Source organism: Struthio camelus, chromosome 2 (assembly GCF_040807025.1).
Source record: "Struthio camelus isolate bStrCam1 chromosome 2, bStrCam1.hap1, whole genome shotgun sequence".
Taxonomy (NCBI): Eukaryota; Metazoa; Chordata; class Aves; order Struthioniformes; family Struthionidae; genus Struthio; species Struthio camelus.
Genome location: NC_090943.1, coordinates 115,431,650 through 115,449,257, shown reverse-complemented (window position 1 = coordinate 115,449,257; position 17,608 = coordinate 115,431,650).

Here is a 17,608-nt window from a genome sequence, read left to right as displayed (position 1 = left end):
GGCCCCACCTCCCATTAGGGTCCCCGTTGGCATTAGGCCTAGGGTTAGGGTTAGGAAAGAGAGAAAGCGGAGAGCCCCATGTGTAGTGGGGCTGCAAAGGCCATGCCAAAGCACCTGCGGCGCTGCAACAACACTCCTCCCAACACCACTTGGGCCTCTCCTAAAACAAGGGCGCTGTATGGCTTCCATGTAGGCACCCCTCACATTAGTGTCCCCGTTGGCATTAGGCCTAGGGTTAGGGTTAGGAAAGGGAGAAAGCGTGGAGCCCCATGTTGAGTGGGGCTGCAAACGCCATGCCAAAGCACATGTGGAACTACAACAACATTCCTCCCAACACCACCTGGGCCTTTCCCATAACAAGCATGCTCCAGTCTTCTGGTACAGGCCCCCCCTCACATTAGGGTCCCCGTTGGTGTTAGGGTTAGGGTTAGGGTTAGGAAAGAGAGAAAGCGTGGTGCCCCATGTGGAGTGGGGCTGCAAAGGCCATGCCAAAGCACATGCAGCGCAGCAACAACACTCCTCCCAACACCACTTGGGCCTCTCCGAAAACAAGGTCGCTGTATGCCTCCCGTACAGGGCTTCCCTCCCATTAGGGTCCCCGTTGGTATTAGGCCTAGGGTTAGGGTTAGGAAAGGGAGAAAGCGTGGAGCCCCATGTGGAGTGGGGCTGCAAAGGCCATGCCAAAGCACATGCGGCGCTGCAACAACACTCCTCCCAACACCACTTGGGCCTCTCCAAAAACAAGGGCGATGTATGTCTCTGGTGGAGGCCCCGCCTCCCATTAGTGTCCCCGTTGGCATTAGGCCTAGGGTTAGGGTTAGGAAAGGGAGAAAGCGTGGAGCCCCATGTGGAGTGGGGCTGCAAAGGCCATGCCAAAGCACATGCCGCGCTGCAACAACACTCCTCCCAACACCACTTGGGCCTCTCCAAAAACAAGGGCGCTGTACGGCTCCCGTGCAGGCCTCCCCTCACATTAGGGTACCCGTTGGTGTTAGGGTTAGGGTTATGGTTAGGAAAGAGAGAAAGCGTGGAGCCCCATGTGGAGTGGGGCTGCAAAGGCCATGCCAAAGCACATGTGGAACTACACCAACATTCCTCCCAACACCACTTGGGCCTTTCCGACAACAAGCATGCTCCAGTCCTCTGGTACAGGCCCCTCCTCACATTAGGGACCCCATTTGAGTTAGGATTAGGGTTAGGGTTCGGAGAGAGAATAAGCGTGGAGCCCTGTGTGGAGTGGGGCTGCAAAGGCCATGCCAAAGCATATGCGGCGCTGCAACAACACTCCTCCCAACACCACTTGGGCCTCTCCGACAACAAGGGCACTGTATGGCTCCCGTGCAGGCCTCCCCTCCCATTAGGGTCCCCGTTGGCATTAGGCCTAGGGTTAGGTTTAGGAAAGAGAGAAAGTGGAGAGCCCCATGTGGAGTGGTGCTGCAAAGGCCATGCCAAAGCACATGTGGCACTACAACAACATTCCTCCCAACACCACTTGGGCCTTTCCTACAACAAGCATGCTCCAGGCTTCTGGTACAGGCCCCGCCTCACATTAAGGTCCCCATTGGCATTAGGCCTTGGGTTAGGGTTAGGAAAGAGAGAAAGCGGAGAGCCCCATGTGGAGTCGGGCTGCAAAGGCCATGCCAAAGCACATGCAGCGCTGCAACAACACTCCTCCCAACACCGCTTGGGCCTTTCCGACAACAAGAATGCTCCAGTCCTCTGGTAGAGGCCCCGCCTCACATTAGGGACCCCATTTGGGTTAGGGTTAGGGTTAGGGTTAGGAAAGAGAATAAGCGTGGAGCCCCGTGTGGAGTGGGGCTGCAAAGGCCATGCCAAAGCACATGCCGCGCTGGAAGAACACTCCTCCCAACACCACTTGGGCCTTTCCGACAACAAGGGCGCTGTATGTCTCTGGTGGAGGCCCCGCCTCCCATTAGGGTCCCCGTTGGCATTAGGCCTAGGGTTAGGGTTAGGAAAGGGAGAAAGCGTGGAGCCCCATGTGGAGTGGGGCTGCAAAGGCCATGCCAAAGCACATGTGGAACTACAACAACATTCCTCCCAACACCACATGGGCCTCTCCGACAACAAGCATGCTCCAGGCTTCTGGTACAGGCCTCCCCTCACATTAGGGTCCCCGTTGGCGTTAGGGTTAGGGTTAGGGTTAGGAAAGAGAGAAAGCGTGGAGCCCCATGTGGAGTGGGGCTGCAAAGGCCATGCCAAAGCACATGCGGCGCTGCAACAACACTCTTCCCAACACCACTTGGGCCTTTCCGACAACAAGGGTGATGTATGGCTTCCATGCAGGCCTCCCCTCACATTAGGGTCCCCGTTGGCAGTAGGCCTAGGGTTAGGTTTAGGAAAGAGAGGAAGCGGAGTGCCCCATGTGGAGTGGGACTGCAAAGGCCATGCCAAAGCACATGTGGCACTACAACAACATTCCTCCAAACACCATTTGGGCCTTTCCGACAACAAGCATGCTCCAGGCTTCTGGTACTGGCTCCGCCTCACCTTAGGGTCCCCGTTGGTGTTAGGGTTAGGGTTAGGGTTATGAAAGAGAGAAAGCATGGAGCCCCATGTGGAGTGGGGCTGCAAAGGCCATGCCAAAGCACATGCGGCGCTGCAACAACACTCCTCCCAACACCACTTGGGCCTCTCCGACAACAAGGGCGCTGTATGGCTCCCGTGCAGGTCTCCCCTCACATTAGGGTACCCGTTGGTATTAGGCCTAGGGTTAGGGTTAGGAAAGGGAGAAAGCGTGGAGCCCCATGTGGAGTGGGGCTGCAAAGGCCATGCCAAAGCACATGCGGCGCTGCAACAACATTATTTCCAACACCGCTTGGGCCTTTCCGACAACAAGCATGCTCCAGTCCTCTGGTACATGCCCCGCCTCACATTAGGGACCCTATTTGGGTTAGGATTAGGGTTAGGGTTAGGAAAGAGAATAAGCGTGGAGCCCTGTGTGGAGTGGGGCTGCAAAGGCCATGCCAAAGCACATGCGGCGCTGCAGCAACACTCCTCCCAACACCACTTGGGCCTTTCCGACAACAAGGGTGATGTATGGCTTCCATGCAGGCCTCCCCTCACATTAGGGTCCCCGTTGGCAGTAGGCCTAGGGTTAGGGTTAGGAAAGAGAGAAAGCGTGGAGCCCCATGTGGAGTGGGACTGCAAAGGCCATGCCAAAGCACATGTGGCACTACAACAACATTCCTCCCAACACCACTTGGGCCTTTCCGACAACAAGCATGCTCCAGGCTTCTGGTACAGGCCCCGCCTCACATTAGGGTCCCCGTTGGTGTTAGGGTTAGGGTTAGGAAAGAGAGAAAGCGTGGAGCCCCATGTGGAGTCGGGCTGCAAGGGCCATGCCAAAGCACATGCCGCGCTGCAACAACATTATTTCGAACACCGCTTGGGCCTTTCCGACCTCAAGGGCGCTGTATGGCTCTCGTGCAGGCCTCCCCTCACATTAGGGTCCCCGTTGGCATTAGGCCTAGGGTTAGGGTTAGGAAAGGGAGAAAGCGTGGAGCCCCATGTGGAGTGGGGCTGCAAAGGCCATGCCAAAGCACATGCGGCGCTGCAACAACACTCCTCCCAACACCACTTGGGCCTTTCCGACAACAAGGGTGATGTATGGCTTCCATGCAGGCCTCCCCTCACATTAGGGTCCCTGTTTGCAGTAGGCCTAGGGTTAGGGTTAGGAAAGAGAGGAAGCGGAGAGCCCCATGTGGAGTGGGACTGCAAAGGCCATGCCAAAGCAGATGTGGCTCTACAACAACATTCCTCCCAACACCACTTGGGCCTTTCCGACAACAAGCATGCTCCAGGCTTCTGGTACAGGCTCCGCCTGACCTTAGGGTCCCCGTTGGTGTTAGGGTTAGGGTTAGGGTTAGGAAAGAGAGAAAGCATGGAGCCCCGTGTGGAGTGGGGCTGCAAAGGCCATGCCAAAGCACATGCGGCGCTGCAACAACAGTCCTCCCAACACCACTTGGGCCTCTCCGAAAACAAGGGCGCTGTATAGCTTCCGTGCAGGCCTCCCCTCCCATTAGGGTCCCCGTTGGCAGTAGGCCTAGGGTTAGGGTTAGGAAAGAGAGAAAGCGTGGAGCCCCATGTGGAGTGGGACTGCAAAGGCCATGCCAAACACATGTGGCACTACAACAACATTCCTCCCAACACCACTTGGGCCTCTCCAAAAACAAGGGCGATGTATGTCTCTGGTGGAGGCCCCGCCTCCCATTAATGTCCCCGTTGGCATTAGGCCTAGGGTTAGGGTTAGGAAAGGGAGAAAGCATGGAGCCCCGTGTGGAGTGGGGCTGCAAAGGCCATGCCAAAGCACATGCGGCGCTGCAACAACACTCCTCCCAACACCACTTGGGCCTCTCCGACAACAAGGGCGCTGTATGGCTCCCGTGCAGGTCTCCCCTCACATTAGGGTCCCCGTTGGCAGTAGGCCTAGGGTTAGGGTTAGGAAAGAGAGAAAGCGTGGAGCCCCATGTGGAGTGGGACTGCAAAGGCCATGCCAAAGCACATGTGGCACTACAACAACATTCCTCCCAACACCACTTGGGCCTTTCCGACAACAAGCATGCTCCAGGCTTCTGGTACAGGCCCCGCCTCACATTAAGGTCCCCGTTGGCATTAGGCCAAGGGTTAGGGTTAGGAAAGAGAGAAAGCGGAGAGCCCCATGTGGAGTGGGGCTGCAAAGGCCATGCCAAAGCACATGCCGCGCTGCAACAACACTCCTCCCAACACCACTTGGGTCTTTCCCACAACAGGAATGCTCCTGTCCTCTGGTACAGGCCCCGCCTCACATTAGGGACCCCATTTGGGTTAGGGTTAGGGTTAGGGTTAGGAAAGAGAATAAGCGTGGAGCCCCGTGTGGAGTGGGGCTGCAAAGGCCATGCCAAAGCACATTCCGCGCTGGAAGAACACTCCTCCCAACACCACTTGGGCCTTTCCGACAACAAGGGCGCTGTATGTCTCTGGTGGAGGCCCCGCCTCCCATTAGGGTCCCCGTTGGCATTAGGCCTAGGGTTAGGGTTAGGAAAGGGAGAAAGCGTGGAGCCCCATGTGGAGTGGGGCTGCAAAGGCCATGCCAAATCACATGTGGAACTAGAACAACATTCCTCCCAACACCACTTGGGCCTTTCCGACAACAAGCATGCTCCAGGCTTCTGGTACAGGCCCCGCCTCACATTAGGGTCCCCGTTGGTGTTAGGGTTAGGGTTAGGGTTAGGAAAGGGAGAAAGCGTGGAGCCCCATGTGGAGTGGGGCTGCAAAGGCCATGCCAAAGCACATGCGGCGCTGCAACAACATTATTTCCAACACCGCTTGGGCCTTTCCGACAACAAGCATGCTCCAGTCCTCTGGTACATGCCCCGGTTCACATTAGGGACCCTATTTGGGTTAGGATTAGGGTTAGGGTTAGGAAAGAGAATAAGCGTGGAGCCCTGTGTGGAGTGGGGCTGCAAAGGCCATGCCAAAGCATATGCGGCGCTGCAGCAACACTCCTCCCAACACCACTTGGGCCTTTCCGACAATAAGGGTGATGTATGGCTTCCATGCAGGCCTCCCCTCACATTAGGGTCCCCGTTGGCAGTAGGCCTAGGGTTAGGGTTAGGAAAGAGAGAAAGCGTGGAGCCCCATGTGGAGTGGGACTGCAAAGGCCATGCCAAAGCACATGTGGCACTACAACAACATTCCTCCCAACACCACTTGGGCCTCTCCAAAAACAAGGGCGATGTATGTCTCTGGTGGAGGCCCCGCCTCCCATTAATGTCCCCGTTGGCATTAGGCCTAGGGTTAGGGTTAGGAAAGGGAGAAAGCGTGGAGCCCCATGTGGAATGGGGCTGCAAACGCCATGCCAAAGCACATGTGGAACTACAACAACATTCCTCCCAACACCACTTGGGCCTTTCCGACAACAAGCATGCTCCAGGCTTCTGGTACAGGCCCCGCCTCACATAAGGTTCCCCGTTGGTGTTAGGGTTAGGGTTAGGGTCAGGAAAGGGAGAAAGCGTGGAGCCCCATGTTGAGTGGGGCTGCAAAGGCCATGCCAAAGCACATGTGGCACTACAACAACATTCCTCCCAACACCACTAGGGCCTTTCCGACAACAAGCATGCTCCAGGCTTGTGGTACAGGCCCTGCCTCACATAAGGTTCCCCGTTGGTGTTAGGGTTAGGGTTAGGGTTAGGAAAGAGAGAAAGCGTGGAGCCCCATGTGGAGTGGGGCTGCAAAGGCCATGCCAAAGCACATGCGGCGCTGCAACAACACTCCTCCCAACACCACTTGGGCCTTTCCGACAACAAGGGTGATGTATGGCTTCCATGCAGGCCTCCCCTCACATTAGGGTCCCCGTTGGCAGTAGGCCTAGGGTTAGGTTTAGGAAAGAGAGGAAGCGGAGTGCCCCATGTGGAGTGGGACTGCAAAGGCCATGCCAAAGCACATGTGGCACTACAACAACATTCCTCCAAACACCATTTGGGCCTTTCCGACAACAAGCATGCTCCAGGCTTCTGGTACTGGCTCCGCCTCACCTTAGGGTCCCCGTTGGCATTAGGCCTAGGGTTAGGGTTAGGAAAGAGAATAAGCGTGGAGCCCCATGTGGAGTGGGGCTGCAAAGGCCATGCCAAAGCACATGCGGCGCTGCAACAATACTCCTCCCAACACCACTTGGGCCTTTCCGACAACAAGCATGCTCCAGGCTTCTGGTACAGGCCTCCCCTCAGATTAGGGTCCCCGTTGGCATTAGGCCTAGGGTTAGGGTTAGGAAAGAGAATAAGCGTGGAGCCCCATGTGGAGTGGGGCTGCAAAGGCCATGCCAAAGCACATGCGGCGCTGCAACAACATTCCTCCCAACACCACTTGGGCCTCTCCTAAAACAAGGGCGCTGTATGGCTCCCGTGCAGGCCTCCCCTCACATTAGGGTCCCCGTTGGTATTCGGCCTAGGGTTAGGGTTAGGAAAGGGAGAAAGCGTGGAGCCCCATGTGGAGTGGGGTTGCAAGGGCCATGCCAAAGCACATGCGGCGCTGCAACAACATTATTTCCAACACCGCTTGGGCCTTTCCGACAACAAGCATGCTCCAGGATTCTGGTACAGGCCCCACCTCACATTAGGGTCCCCGTTGGCATTAGGCCTAGGGTTAGGGTTAGGAAAGAGAATAAGCGTGGAGCCCCATGTGGAGTGGGGCTGCAAAGGCCATGCCAAAGCACCTGCGGCGCTGCAACAACACTCCTCCCAAAACCACTTGGGCCTCTCCGACCTCAAGGGCGCTGCATGGCTTCCATGTAGGCACCCCTCACATTAGTGTCCCCGTTGGCATTAGGCCCAGGGTTAGGTTTAGGAAAGAGAGAAAGCGTGGAGCCCCATGTGGAGTGGGGCTGCAAAAGCCAGGCCAAAGCACCTGCGGCGCTGCAACAACACTCCTCCCAACACCACTTGGGCCTCTCCTAAAACAAGGGCGCTGTATGGCTCCCGTGCAGGCCTCCCCTCACATTAGGGTCCCCGTTGGTATTAGGCCTAGGGTTAGGGTTAGGAAAGGGAGAAAGCGTGGAGCCCCATGTGGAGTGGGGCTGCAAAGGCCATGCCAAAGCACCTGCGGCGCTGCAACAACACTCCTCCCAACACCACTTTGGCCCCTCCGACCTCAAGGGCGCTGTATGGCTCCCGTGCAGGCCTCCCCTCACATTAGGGTCCCCGTTGGCGTTAGGGTTAGGGTTAGGGTTAGGAAAGGGAGAAAGCGTGGAGCCCCATGTGGAGTGGGGCTGCAAGGGCCATGCCAAAGCACATGCGGCGCTGCAACAACACTCCTCCCAACACCACTTGGGGCTCTCCAAAAACAAGGGCGATGTATGGCTTCCATGTAGGCACCCCTCACATTAGTGTCCCCGTTGGCATTAGGCCTAGGGTTAGGGTTAGGAAATGGAGAAAGCGTGGAGCCCCATGTGGAGTGGGGCTGCAAGGGCCATGCCAAAGCACATGTGGAACTACAACAACATTCCTCCCAACACCACCTGGGCCTTTCCCATAACAAGCATGCTCCAGTCCTCTGGTACAGGCCCCCCCTCACATTAGGGTCCCCGTTGGTGTTAGGGTTAGGGTTAGGGTTAGGAAAGAGAGAAAGCGTGGAGCCCCATGTGGAGTGGGGCTGCAAAGGCCATGCCAAAGCACCTGCGGCGCTGCAACAACACTCCTCCCAACACCACTTGGGCCTCTCCAAAAACAAGGGCGATGTATGTCTCTGGTGGAGGCCCCGCCTCCCATTAGGGTCCCCGTTGGCATTAGGCCTAGGGTTAGGGTTAGGAAAGGGAGAAAGCGTGGAGCCCCATGTGGAGTGGGGCTGCAAAGGCCATGCCAAAGCACATGCGGCGCTGCAACAACACTCCTCCCAACACCACTTGGGCCTTTCCGACAACAAGCATGCTCCAGTCCTCTGGTACAGGCCCCTCCTCAGATTACGGACCCCATTTGAGTTAGGATTAGGGTTAGGGTTAGGAGAGAGAATAAGCGTAGAGCCCTGTGTGGAGTGGGGCTGCAAAGGCCATGCCAAAGCATATGCGGCGCTGCAACAACACTCCTCCCAACACCACTTGGGCCTCTCCGACCTCAAGGGCACTGTATGGCTCCCGTGCAGGCCTCCCCTCCCATTAGGGTCCCCGTTGGCATTAGGCCTAGGGTTAGGTTTAGGAAAGAGAGAAAGTGGAGAGCCCCATGTGGAGTGGGGCTGCAAAGGCCATGCCAAAGCACATGTGGAACTACAACAACATTCCTCCCAACACCACTTGGGCCTTTCCGACAACAAGCATGCTCCAGGCTTGTGGTACAGGCCCCGCCTCACCTTAGGGTCTCCGTTGGTGTTAGGGTTAGGGTTAGGGGTAGGAAAGAGAGAAAGCGGATAGCCCCATGTGGAGTGGGGCTGCAAAGGCCATGCCAAAGCACATGCCGCGCTGCAACAACACTCCTCCCAACACCACTTGGGTCTTTCCCACAACAAGGGTGATGTATGGCTTCCATGCAGGCCTCCCCTCACATTAGGGTCCCCGTTGGCAGTAGGCCTAGGGTTAGGGTTAGGAAAGAGAGAAAGCGTGGAGCCCCATGTGGAGTGGGACTGCAAAGGCCATGCCAAAGCACATGTGGCACTACAACAACATTCCTCCCAACACCACTTGGGCCTCTCCAAAAACAAGGGCGATGTATGTCTCTGGTGGAGGCCCCGCCTCCCATTAATGTCCCCGTTGGCATTAGGCCTAGGGTTAGGGTTAGGAAAGGGAGAAAGCGTGGAGCCCCATGTGGAATGGGGCTGCAAACGCCATGCCAAAGCACATGTGGAACTACAACAACATTCCTCCCAACACCACTTGGGCCTTTCCGACAACAAGCATGCTCCAGGCTTCTGGTACAGGCCCCGCCTCACATAAGGTTCCCCGTTGGTGTTAGGGTTAGGGTTAGGGTCAGAAAAGGGAGAAAGCGTGGAGCCCCATGTGGAGTGGGGCTGCAAAGGCCATGCCAAAGCACATGTGGAACTACAACAACATTCCTCCCAACACCACTTGGGCCTTTCCAACCGCAAGGGTGATGTATGGCTCCCGTGCAGGCCTCCGCTCCCATTAGGGTCCCCGTTGGCATTAGGCCTAGGGTTAGGGTTAGGAAAGAGAGAAAGCGTGGAGCCCCATGTGGAGTGGGGCTGCAAAGGCCATGCCAAAGCACATGCGGCGCTGCAACAACACTCCTCCCAACACCACTTGGGCCTTTCCGACAACAAGGGCGCTGTATGTCTCTGGTAGAGGCCCCGCCTCCCAATAGGGTCCCCGTTGGCATTAGGCCTAGGGTTAGGGTTAGGAAAGGGAGAAAGCGTGGAGCCCCATGTGGAGTGGGGCTGCAAAGGCCATGCCAAAGCACATGTGGCACTACAACAACATTCCTCCCAACACCACTTGGGCCTTTCCGACAACAAGCATGCTCCAGGCTTCTGGTACAGGCCTCCCCTCAGATTAGGGTCCCCGTTGGCATTAGGCCTAGGGTTAGGGTTAGGAAAGAGAATAAGCGTGGAGCCCCATGTGGAGTGGGGCTGCAAAGGCCATGCCAAAGCACATGCGGCGCTGCAACAACATTCCTCCCAACACCACTTGGGCCTCTCCTAAAACAAGGGCGCTGTATGGCTCCCGTGCAGGCCTCCCCTCACATTAGGGTCCCCGTTGGTATTAGGCCTAGGGTTAGGGTTAGGAAAGAGAGAAAGCGTGGAGCCCCATGTGGAGTGGGGCTGCAAGGGCCATGCCAAAGCACATGCGGCGCTGCAACAACAGTATTTCCAACACCGCTTGGGCCTTTCCGACAACAAGCATGCTCCAGGATTCTGGTACAGGCCCCACCTCACATTAGGGTCCCCGTTGGCATTAGGCCTAGGGTTAGGGTTCGGAAAGAGAGAAAGCGGAGAGCCCCATGTGGAGTGGGGCTGCAAAGACCATGCCAAAGCACCTGCGGCGCTGCAACAACACTCCTCCCAAAACCACTTGGGCCTCTCCGACCTCAAGGGCGCTGCATGGCTTCCATGTAGGCACCCCTCACATTAGTGTCCCCGTTGGCATTAGGCCTAGGGTTAGGTTTAGGAAAGAGAGAAAGCGTGGAGCCCCATGTGGAGTGGGGCTGCAAAAGCCAGGCCAAAGCACCTGCGGCGCTGCAACAACACTCCTCCCAACACCACTTGGGCCTCTCCTAAAACAAGGGCGCTGTATGGCTCCCGTGCAGGCCTCCCCTCACATTAGGGTCCCCGTTGGTATTAGGCCTAGGGTTAGGGTTAGGAAAGGGAGAAAGGGTGGAGCCCCATGTGGAGTGGGGCTGCAAAAGCCAGGCCAAAGCACCTGCGGCGCTGCAACAACACTCCTCCCAACACCACTTGGGGCTCTCCAAAAACAAGGGCGATGTATGGCTTCCATGTAGGCACCCCTCACATTAGTGTCCCCGTTGGCATTAGGCCTAGGGTTAGGTTTAGGAAAGAGAGGAAGCGGAGAGCCCCATGTGGAGTGGGGCTGCAAACGCCATGCCAAAGCACATGTGGAACTACAACAACATTCCTCCCAACACCACCTGGGCCTTTCCCATAACAAGCATGCTCCAGTCCCCTGGTACAGGCCCCCCCTCACATTAGGGTCCCCGTTGGTGTTAGGGTTAGGGTTAGGGTTAGGAAAGAGAGAAAGCGTGGAGCCCCATGTGGAGTGGGGCTGCAAAGGCCATGCCAAAGCACATGCGGCGCTGCAACAACACTCCTCCCAACACCACTTGGGCCTCTCCAAAAACAAGGGCGATGTATGCATCCCGTGCAGGCCTCCCCTCACATTAGTGTCCCCGTTGGTATTAGGCCTAGGGTTAGGGTTAGGAAAGGGAGAAAGCGTGGAGCCCCATGTGGAGTGGGGCTGCAAAGGCCATGCCAAAGCACCTGCGGCGCTGCAACAACACTCCTCCCAACACCACTTGGGTCTTTCCCACAACAAGAATGCTCCAGTCCTCTGGTACAGGCCCCACCTCACATTAGGGACCCCATTTGGGTTAGGGTTAGGGTTAGGGTTAGGAAAGAGAATAAGCGGAGAGCCCCATGTGGAGTGGGGCTGCAAAGGCCATGCCAAAGCACCTGCGGCGCTGTAACAACACTCCTCCCAACACCACTTGGGCCTCTCCAAAAAGAAGGGCGAGGTATGTCTCTGGTGGAGGCCCCGCCTCCCATTAGGGTCCCCGTTGGCATTAGGCCTAGGGTTAGGGTTAGGAAAGGGAGAAAGCGTGGAGCCCCATGTGGAGTGGGGCTGCAAAGGCCATGCCAAAGCACATGTGGAACTACAACAACATTCCTCCCAACACCACTTGGGCCTTTCCGACAACAAGCATGCTCCAGGCTTCTGGTACAGGCCCCGCCTCACATTAGGGTCCCCGTTGGTGTTAGGGTTAGGGTTAGGGTTAGGAAAGAGAGAAAGCGTGGAGCCCCATGTGGAGTGGGGCTGCAAAGGCCATGCCAAAGCACATGCGGAACTACAAGAATATTCCTCTCAACACCACTTCGGCCTTTCCGACAGCAAGGGTGATGTATGGCTTCCATGCAGGCCTCCCCTCACATTAGGGTCCCCGTTGGCATTAGGCCTAGGGTTAGGGTTAGGAAAGAGAGGAAGCGGAGAGCCCCATGTGGAGTGGGACTGCAAAGGCCATGCCAAAGCACATGCGGCGCTGCAACAACATTCCTCCCAACACCAATTGGGCCTCTCCGACCTCAAGGGCGCTGTATGGCTCCCGTGCAGGCCTCCCCTCACATTAGGGTCCCCGTTGGTATTCGGCCTAGGGTTAGGGTTAGGAAAGAGAGAAAGCGTGGAGCCCCATGTGGAGTGGGGCTGCAAGGACCATGCCAAAGCACCGGCGGCGCTGCAACAACACTCCTCCCAAAACCACTTGGGCCTTTCCGACAACAAGCATGCTCCAGTCCTCTGGTAGAGGCCCCTCCTCAGATTACGGACCCCATTTGAGTTAGGATTAGGGTTAGGGTTAGGAGAGAGAATAAGCGTAGAACCCTGTGTGGAGTGGGGCTGCAAAGGCCATGCCAAAGCATATGCGGCGCTGCAACAACACTCCTCCCAACACCACTTGGGCCTCTCCGACCTCAAGGACACTGTATGGCTCCCGTGCAGGCCTCCCCTCCCATTAGGGTCCCCGTTGGCATTAGGCCTAGGGTTAGGTTTAGGAAAGAGAGAAAGTGGAGAGCCCCATGTGGAGTGGGGCTGCAAAGGCCATGCCAAAGCACATGTGGAACTACAACAACATTCCTCCCAACACCACTTGGGCCTTTCCGACAACAAGCATGCTCCAGGCTTCTGGTACAGGCCCCGCCTCACCTTAGGGTCTCCGTTGGTGTTAGGGTTAGGGTTAGGAAAGAGAGAAAGCGTGGAGCCCCATGTGGAGTGGGGCTGCAAAGGCCATGCCAAAGCACATGCGGCGCTGCAACAACACTCCTCCCAACACCACTTGGGTCTTTCCCACAACAAGAATGCTCCAGTCCTCTGGTACAGGCCCCGCCTCACATTAGGGACCCCATTTGGGTTAGGGTTAGGGTTAGGGTTAGGAAAGAGAATAAGCGTGGAGCCCCGTGTGGAGTGGGGCTGCAAAGGCCATGCCAAAGCACATTCCGCGCTGGAAGAACAGTCCTCCCAACACCACTTGGGCCTCTCCGACAACAAGGGCGCTGTATGTCTCTGGTGGAGGCCCCGCCTTCCATTAGGGTCCCCGTTGGCATTAGGCCTAGGGTTAGGGTTAGGAAAGGGAGAAAGCGTGGAGCCCCATGTGGAGTGGGGCTGCAAAGGCCATGCGAAAGCACATGCGGCGCTGCAACAACATTCCTCCCAACACCAATTGGGCCTCTCCGACCTCAAGGGCGCTGTATGGCTCCCGTGCAGGCCTCCCCTCACATTAGGGTCCCCGTTGGTATTAGGCCTAGGGTTAGGGTTAGGAAAGAGAGACAGCGTGGAGCCCCATGTGTTGTGGGGCTGCAAGGGCCATGCCAAAGCACATGCGGCGCTGCAACAACATTATTTCCAACACCGCTTGGGTCTTTCCGAGAACAAGCATGCTCCAGTCCTCTGGTACAGGCCCCTCCTCAGATTACGGACCCCATTTGAGTTAGGATTAGGGTTAGGGTTAGGAGAGAGAATAAGCGTGGAGCCCCGTGTGGAGTGGGGCTGCAAAGGCCATGCCAAAGCACATGCCGCGCTGCAACAACACTCCTCCCAACACCACTTGGGCCTTTCCGACAACAAGCATGCTCCAGGCTTCTGGTACAGGCCCCACCTCACATTAGGGTCCCCGTTGGCATTAGGCCTAGGGTTAGGGTTAGGAAAGAGAGAAAGCGGAGAGCCCCATGTGGAGTGGGGCTGCAAAGGCCATGCCAAAGCACCTGCGGCGCTGCAACAACACTCCTCCCAAAACCACTTGGGCCTCTCCGAAAACAAGGGCGCTGTATGGCTTCCATGTAGGCACCCCTCCCATTAGGGTCCCCGTTGGTATTAGGCCTAGGGTTAGGGTTAGGAAAGGGAGAAAGCGTGGAGCCCCATGTGGCGTGGGGCTGCAAAGGCCATGCCAAAGCACATGCCGCGCTGCAACAACAGTCCTCCCAACACCACTTTGACCCCTCCGACCTCAAGGGCGCTGTATTGCTCCCGTGCAGGCCTCCCCTCACATTAGGGTCCCCGTTGGCGTTAGGGTTAGGGTTAGGGTTAGGAAAGAGAGAAAGGGTGGAGCCCCATGTGGAGTGGGGCTGCAAGGGCCATGCCAAAGCACATGCGGCGCTGCAACAACACTCCTCCCAACACCACTTGGGCCTCTCCGAAAACAAGGGCGCTGTATGGCTTCCATGTAGGCACCCCTCACATTAGTGTCCCCGTTGGCATTAGGCCTAGGGTTAGGGTTAGGAAATGGAGAAAGCGTGGAGCCCCATGTGGAGTGGGGCTGCAAGGACCATGCCAAAGCACCGGCGGCGCTGCAACAACACTCCTCCCAAAACCACTTGGGCCTTTCCGACAACAAGCATGCTCCAGTCCTCTGGTAGAGGCCCCTCCTCAGATTACGGACCCCATTTGAGTTAGGATTAGGGTTAGGGTTAGGAGAGAGAATAAGCGTAGAACCCTGTGTGGAGTGGGGCTGCAAAGGCCATGCCAAAGCATATGCGGCGCTGCAACAACACTCCTCCCAACACCACTTGGGCCTCTCCGACCTCAAGGACACTGTATGGCTCCCGTGCAGGCCTCCCCTCCCATTAGGGTCCCCGTTGGCATTAGGCCTAGGGTTAGGTTTAGGAAAGAGAGAAAGTGGAGAGCCCCATGTGGAGTGGGGCTGCAAAGGCCATGCCAAAGCACATGTGGAACTACAACAACATTCCTCCCAACACCACTTGGGCCTTTCCGACAACAAGCATGCTCCAGGCTTCTGGTACAGGCCCCGCCTCACCTTAGGGTCTCCGTTGGTGTTAGGGTTAGGGTTAGGAAAGAGAGAAAGCGTGGAGCCCCATGTGGAGTGGGGCTGCAAAGGCCATGCCAAAGCACATGCGGCGCTGCAACAACACTCCTCCCAACACCACTTGGGTCTTTCCCACAACAAGAATGCTCCAGTCCTCTGGTACAGGCCCCGCCTCACATTAGGGACCCCATTTGGGTTAGGGTTAGGGTTAGGGTTAGGAAAGAGAATAAGCGGAGAGCCCCATGTGGAGTGGGGCTGCAAAGGCCATGCCAAAGCACCTGCGGCGCTGTAACAACACTCCTCCCAACACCACTTGGGCCTCTCCAAAAAGAAGGGCGAGGTATGTCTCTGGTGGAGGCCCCGCCTCCCATTAGGGTCCCCGTTGGCATTAGGCCTAGGGTTAGGGTTAGGAAAGGGAGAAAGCGTGGAGCCCCATGTGGAGTGGGGCTGCAAAGGCCATGCCAAAGCACATGTGGAACTACAACAACATTCCTCCCAACACCACTTGGGCCTTTCCGACAACAAGCATGCTCCAGGCTTCTGGTACAGGCCCCGCCTCACATTAGGGTCCCCGTTGGTGTTAGGGTTAGGGTTAGGGTTAGGAAAGAGAGAAAGCGTGGAGCCCCATGTGGAGTGGGGCTGCAAAGGCCATGCCAAAGCACATGCGGAACTACAAGAATATTCCTCTCAACACCACTTCGGCCTTTCCGACAGCAAGGGTGATGTATGGCTTCCATGCAGGCCTCCCCTCACATTAGGGTCCCCGTTGGCATTAGGCCTAGGGTTAGGGTTAGGAAAGAGAGGAAGCGGAGAGCCCCATGTGGAGTGGGACTGCAAAGGCCATGCCAAAGCACATGTGGCACTACAACAACATTCCTCCCAACACCACTTGGGCCTTTCCGACAACAAGCATGCTCCAGGCTTCTGGTACAGGCCCCGCCTCACCTTAAGGTGCCCGTTGGTGTTAGGGTTAGGGTTAGGGTTAGGAAAGAGAGAAAGCGTGGAGCCCCGTGTGGAGTGGGGCTGCAAAGGCCATGCCAAAGCACATGCGGCGCAGCAACAACACTCCTCCCAACACCACTTGGGCCTTTCCGACAACAAGCATGCTCCAGGCTTCTGGTACAGGCCTCCCCTCACATTAGGGTCCCCGTTGGTGTTAGGGCCTAGGGTTAGGGTTAGGAAAGAGAGAAAGCGTGGAGCCCCATGTGGAGTGGGGCTGCAAAGGCCATGCCAAAGCACATGCGGCGCTGCAACAACATTCCTCCCAACACCAATTGGGCCTCTCCGACCTCAAGGGCGCTGTATGGCTCCCGTGCAGGCCTCCCCTCACATTAGGGTCCCCGTTGGTATTCGGCCTAGGGTTAGGGTTAGGAAAGAGAGAAAGCGTGGAGCCCCATGTGGAGTGGGGCTGCAAGGGCCATGCCAAAGCACATGCGGCGCTGCAACAACATTATTTCCAACACCGCTTGGGCCTTTCCGAGAACAAGCATGCTCCAGTCCTCTGGTACAGGCCCCGCCTCACATTAGGGACCCCATTTGGGTTAGGATTAGGGTTAGGGTTAGGAAAGAGAATAAGCGTGGAGCCCCGTGTGGAGTGGGGCTGCAAAGGCCATGCCAAAGCACATGCGGCGCTGCAACAACACTCCTCCCAAAACCACTTGGGCCTCTCCGAAAACAAGGGCGCTGTATGGCTTCCATGTAGGCACCCCTCACATTAGTGTCCCCGTTGGTATTAGGCCTAGGGTTAGGGTTAGGAAAGGGAGAAAGCGTGGAGCCCCATGTGGCGTGGGGCTGCAAAGGCCATGCCAAAGCACATGCCGCGCTGCAACAACAGTCCTCCCAACACCACTTTGACCCCTCCGACCTCAAGGGCGCTGTATTGCTCCCGTGCAGGCCTCCCCTCACATTAGGGTCCCCGTTGGTATTAGGCCTAGGGTTAGGGTTAGGAAAGAGAGATAGCTTGGAACCCCATGTGGAGTGGGGCTGCAAGGGCCATGCCAAAGCACATGCGGCGCTGCAACAACACTCCTCCCAACACCACTTGGGCCTCTCCGAAAACAAGGGCGATGTATGGCTTCCATGTAGGCACCCCTCACATTAGTGTCCCCGTTGGCATTAGGCCTAGGGTTAGGGTTAGGAAATGGAGAAAGCGTGGAGCCCCATGTGGAGTGGGGCTGCAAAGGCCATGCCAAAGCACATGCGGCGCTGCAACAACATTATTTCCAACACCGCTTGGGCCTTTCCGACAACAAGCATGCTCCAGTCCTCTGGTACATGCCCCGCCTCACATTAGGGACCCTATTTGGGTTAGGATTAGGGTTAGGGTTAGGAAAGAGAATAAGCGTGGAGCCCTGTGTGGAGTGGGGCTGCAAAGGCCATGCCAAAGCATATGCGGCGCTGCAGCAACACTCCTCCCAACACCACTTGGGCCTTTCCGATAACAAGGGTGATGTATGGCTTCCATGCAGGCCTCCCCTCACATTAGGGTCCCCGTTGGCATTAGGCCTAGGGTTAGGGTTAGGAAAGAGAATAAGCGTGGAGCCCTGTGTGGAGTGGGGCTGCAAAGGCCATGCCAAAGCACATGTGGCACTACAACAACATTCCTCCCAACACCACTTGGGCCTCTCCAA